Source organism: Salvia splendens, chromosome 4, assembly GCF_004379255.2.
Source record: "Salvia splendens isolate huo1 chromosome 4, SspV2, whole genome shotgun sequence".
In the NCBI taxonomy this organism is placed as follows: Eukaryota; Viridiplantae; Streptophyta; class Magnoliopsida; order Lamiales; family Lamiaceae; genus Salvia; species Salvia splendens.
In genome coordinates this window covers 4,502,379-4,508,378 of record NC_056035.1, presented here as the reverse complement: position 1 = coordinate 4,508,378, position 6,000 = coordinate 4,502,379, and positions in this window count along the sequence as shown.

The following is a 6,000-nucleotide window of genomic DNA, read 5'->3' as shown; positions in this document are numbered from 1 at the left end:
GACTGACCGGACCTTGTCTCTTACAAATAGAACTTCTTGAGGTTGGAAATATGCCATGTTCGGGGTACTTGTTCTCCTGACATGTGAGTTAATTTATAAGACCCTTTTCCCAGGACTTCTGACACCCGATACGGACCTTCCCATGTGGGTTCAAGTTTGCCCAGCTTTTCTGCTCGGCTTACTTCGTTGTTTCTCAAGACGAGATCTCCCACTTGAAACTGCAGCTTTTTCACCCTTTGGTTATAATACCGGGTTACTTGCTCCTTGTACTTGGCTTCTTTTATGAAGGCCAATTCTCTTCTTTCTTCGGCAAGATCTAGTTCGGCTCTCAGTCCGTCGTCATTCAGTTCTGTTGAGAAATTAAGGGTTCGGGGGCTGGGTATGCCGATCTCAACCGGAATTACGGCTTCAGTGCCGTACACTAGACTGTACGGAGTTTCACCGTTGGAGGTTTTTGGTGTAGTTCGGTAAGACCATAGGACTTGAGGAAGATTTTCTACCCATTGTCCTTTGGCTTGTTCTAACCGAGTTTTTAATCCTTTCACCAAAGTACGGTTTGTTACTTCCGTTTGTCCGTTTGCTTGTGGGTGAGAGACTGAAGTGAACCGCTGTTGAATATTCAACTCTTGGCACCAATTCTTGAATGTTTTGTCAGTAAACTGAGTCCCATTATCTGAAATGAGGATATGGGGTATGCCAAATCGGCAAACTATGTTCTTCCAGACAAAATCTAATGCCTTTGAGCTTGTTATCGTAGCTAATGGTTCAGCCTCCACCCACTTTGTGAAGTAATCCACGGCAACGATCAAGAATTTCATTTGCCGGGGAGCTTGTGGTAGTGGTCCTACTATGTCTATGCCCCATTGCATAAAAGGCCAAGGGCTTTGCATAGCACATAGATCAGTCTGCGGCGTCCTTGGGATATTTGCATGGATTTGGCATTTCGTACATTTCTTAACTAGCTGTACTGCTTCTTGTACCAAAGTTGGCCAATAATATCCCCATCTCAGAACTTTTTTAGCTAATGCTCTAGCTCCGATGTGGCTACCGCAAGATCCTTCATGAACTTCTCTAAGGATGTAATCCGTCTCTTCTGGTCCTACACATCGCAATAACGGTTGAAGGTAGGACTTTCTATATAGGACTCCTTCATGAAGTTCATACCGACGTGCTCGGCATGTGATTTTCCTTGCTTCTCTCTTATCCTCGGGCAGTTGTCCTTGATCTAGATACTTTAATATTGGCGTCATCCAGTTTGGTGAACTGGTTACTGAGTGTACTTCAGCTTCATCAATGCTTCTGTGCGGTAATTCCTCCACCTTTGAGCTCGGATATGAGGCCAACTTACTTAAAGTATCTGCTCGGCTATTTCCCGCTCTGGGAATGCGGATTATCCGAAAATAAGAGAAATTTCGGCTAATACTTTGCGCTTTGTCCAAGTATTTTTTCATCCTTTCACCACGGGCTTCACTTGTACCCAGCATGTGATTCACTATGACTTGTGAATCACAATGAATTTTGAGAGATTTGACAAGTAGACGTTGCGCTAACTGAAGTCCGGCAAGAAGGGCTTCGTATTCGGCTTCGTTATTAGTGGTTGGGAATAAGAACCGAAGTGAATAAGTTACTTCGTGTCCGTCGGGAGCGATAAGTAGAATACCAGCTCCACTTCCTGTCTTATTCGAAGCTCCATCTACGAATCCAATCCAACAGTCCGGCGGCTCTACTTCGGGTTTCTGGGGCTGTGTTAGTTCATCATTGGTAGGATTTTTCTGTTCGGCAATAATAGGGATTGCCTGATCGAACTTTGCCTCTACAAGAAAATCTGCCAAGGCTTGTCCCTTGATGGCTTTCCGAGGTAGATATTCTATTGAATGTTCTCCCAACTCTATGGCCCACTTGGCAATTCTGCCTGATGCTTCTGGCTTAGTCAAAACTTGCCGAAGTGGAAGATCGGTTAAGACGCATACTTTGTGAGCATAGAAATATGGCCGCAGTCTCCTTGCTGCATTTACTAATGCCAGAGCAATTTTTTCCAGAGGTTGATACCTTGTTTCGGGACCTCTTAATGCTCGGCTTGTAAAGTAGATAGGACGCTGTTTTAGGCCTTCTTCTCGTACAAGCACCGCGCTAATGGTTTGATCTGATGCTGCTAAATATAAGAATATCACTTCGGCATCTGTTGGAGCAGAGAGAGTAGGAAGTTCGGTTAAATAACTTTTGAGTTCGTCAAAAGCCTTTTTCTGTTCGGCTCCCCACTCAAACTTTGGTGCCTTCTTCAAAACATTGAAGAACGGCATTTGCTTTTCGGCTGCTTGGGAAAGGAATCTATTCAGTGCGGCTAGACATCCAGTTAGCCTTTGCACATCATGTATGGACTTCGGCATTGCCATGTTCTGAACAACTTGAACCTTTAGGGGATTTGCCTTGAGTCCTTCCTTTGAAACCCAACAACCCAGAAATTTTCCCGAATCTACCAAAAAGGTACATTTTTGGGGATTGAGTTTGAGGTTGGCTTTTTTGAGCACGTCGAGAGTGGATTTGAGATTGTTTTCGTACTCCGAAGTGCTTCTGCTTTTAACAACTATGTCGTCAACATATACTTCAACCTCTTTTCCGATCAGGTGCCGAAATAGCTTATCTACCATCCTTTGATATGTGGCTCCGGCATTCTTTAAACCAAATGGCATCTTTTTATAAGCAAAAATACCGAAGTCAGTAATGAAAGCCGTTTTTGAAGCATCATTCTCATCCATTAAAACTTGGTGGTATCCTTTATACAAATCAAGAAAACAGAAAATTTCGAAGCCTATCAGAGCTTCTACTTTTTTATCTATGTTGGGAAGGGGGTAGCAATCTTTAGGACAGTGCTTATTTAGATCCGTAAAATCTATGCACATCCGCCATCCTCCTTCTTTTTTCTTGATCATCACAGGATTGGCCACCCAAGAAGGATATTTTACTTCAAATAATACATCCGCTTTCAGTTATTGGCGGACTTCGTCATGGATGACTTGATTTCTTTCTGCCGCAAAGAGTCTTTGCTTCTGTTTTATAGGCCGGACTGAAGGATCAATATTTAACCGATGTGTAATTACCTCGGGAGACACTCCAGTCATGTCCAACGGAGACCACGCAAAGACATCTTTGTACTCTTTGAGGAGCTGGATGGTCTTTTCCAGGAGTAGAGGTGTTCCCGCGAAACCGATCTTGACCGTTCTGGATGGATCATCTTCGTATAACTGAACTTTCATCGAGTTCGGCTCCGGTGTGACTTCGTTCATTTCGCCTGCCTCTGACTCCGGCTGCTGTGATTGCTATGCTTGATGGTGCCGATCTGATTGTTCGGCACTTTTAAGCGCAATCTGCAAACATTCTTTTGCTCTCTTTTGATCACCTCGGATGACTGCTATCCCTCCTTTAGTGGGGATCTTGATTGTGAGGTGATAAGTAGAGCAAATGGCCCGAACTGTGTTGAGCCAGTCTCTTCCCAGTATAATGTTATACGGGGATCGAGCTTTTACCACAAAAAACTCGATCACCGTACTGGAGCTAGTAGGCGCTCTTCCTACCGTAATCGGAAGGCTGATAATACCTTCAGGGCGGGTGTCCTCCTGGGCGAAACTTTTCAGAGGAAGTGGGGCCGGACTGAGCCGAGCTGGATCCACTTCCAGTTTATCAAAACATTCTTTAAAAAGAATGCTAACCGACGCTCCTGTATCCACAAACACTCTGTGGATCAGTTTGTTTGCCACTCCAGCTTGAATGACAATAGCGTCTTGATGAGGAGAAATGGCCGGGACGGGATCTGCATCTGAAAATGTAATTACTTCCTCCTTCTTCAGCCTTTTATGTGTTGGCTCCTCTCGATTGAAGCCTCTGCGCTCTGATTTTAGAGACGATTTAGTCTTCCCGGCTGGGAGAGCGTCAATAGTCTGGATTACTCCATCATATTGCGGCTCGTCATCGTCTTCGGGATCCTGTTGCCTTTTAGGATCCTGAGGAGCGCAGTTCGCACTTCTCTGTTTCTTATTCTTTTTCGGCGGCTTGCTTTGGTATTTTTTTAACGTCCCTGCTTTCACAAGAACATCAATATCTGCTGCCAAATTTCGGCACTCCTCGGTATCGTGACCGTGGTCTTGATGGAAGGAGCAATATTTATCCTGACTTCGGCGCGTGGCCGATTTCGTCATCGGCTTTGGTTTTTTGAACATATCAGAATGCAGTTCGAAAATTTCCGCTCTCGACTTGTTCAATGGTACGAACTGAGCGGGTGGTTTCTCAGGATTGAGACGTGGTCCCAATCTGTCTTGTACCGGTGCCCTTTGAATTCTTTCAAAAGGAGTTCGGCGAGGATGTCCCTGATCGCTATGATCGGGCTTCCTCTTGTCTCCTCTGGAAGAGCTGTCTAAAGACCGTTTTCGACGGTCTGCCTCATCAGCACGAGAAAACTGGTCCGCAATGTCCCACATCTCTTGAGCTGTTTGCGGACTGCATTCAACGAGCTTTCTGTAGAGAGCTCCTGGCAGAATTCCATTTTGGAATGCCGAAATGACAAGTAGATCATTGAGATCATCTACTTGTAGGCATTCCTTGTGGAATCTTGTCATGAAGTCGCTAATCTTTTCATCGCGACCTTGACGTATAGAAAGCAGCTGAGCCGAAGTGATTCGGGTTTCAGCTTTCTGGAAGAACCTCCTATGAAAAGCATCCATTAGATCTCTGTAAGATCTAATGCTGCCTTGAGGGAGGCTATCAAACCACCTTCTTGCGTTCCCGATGAGCAGCTCGGGAAACAGCTTACACATATGAACCTCATTGAGACCTTGGTTCGCCATATTATACTGATAGCGTCCCAGGAAATCATGAGGATCCACTAACCCGTCATAAGTCACTGACGGAGTTCGGTAATTCTGTGGCAACGGAGTTCTGGTGATATCATCCGAAAATGGAGTCTTCAGCGCTCCATACATATCGAATCCGACATCTCTACGGTATGGTGGAGATGGATTTCTCCTGTGATTTCGGTAACAAGGAGGAGAAGGAACATATCGGTGGTGAGGATTCTTTCTCCTGGAAGATACGACACTACTGCGGTAGTGACTTTCATGTCTGGAGGGGGAGGGAGAATCCGCCGTTTTCTTCTCCGGCTTCTGGCTCTTTTGCAGGAATGTTAAGAACTCATCCTGCTTCTCAGCCAAGAACAACTTGACAACCTCATTCAAATCGAGCTGCTGGGGAGGCTCGGTGCGATGACTTTTTGAGTGGTTTGTTCTTTCACCGTGAGAACTGGAGGCAGATTTCTCCAGAGGCTGTTTTCCAGACCTACGGGCTGGACTAGCTTCCTCACGTTCATCACGGACGGAAGTATGGGTATTATGTGATCTGGTACGCATTTTTTGGTGGAAGAGGATCAAAAACTCGCTTTTATCACAGTTTTGGTTTTCTGTGTTCCCACAGACGGCGCCAGTGATGATTTAGCGAATTTTTGATGGGAATAAATGCAAGTAATAAATGAAGATCACAACACTGAAAATTACGTGGTTCGATTTACTGAGGTAAATCTACGTCCACGGGAAGAATAGAGGGCAAATTTGTATTGCTTGATCTAGCTTACAGATTACAATACTGATTTGCTATATGAGATTCAGGATCTAGAGAACTTAACCCTGGTCTATCTGATCTAAGTTCTATTTATACATTCGAACTAAGATCGTGGTTTGCAGCCCTGGTAGGGGGGTTGATAACTGCTTAATACCACTAAATAGATCGTGGGTGTAATGGAGGTCGTGGAGATCCTGCATGGGTCCACTATCTCCTTGTTCGGTCGAATACTGAGACCGAACTGCTGAACTTTGCCGATCAGCTTTTGCCGATCTGAGAGTTGAGCTCGATTGGTCGGCTTTTACCGAGCTATAGGCTGTGACCGAACTCTTTGGTTGTGCCGAACTGATACTCTTTCTTGGGTTTTGGGCTGATGGGCCGTCACTGCTATTGGAC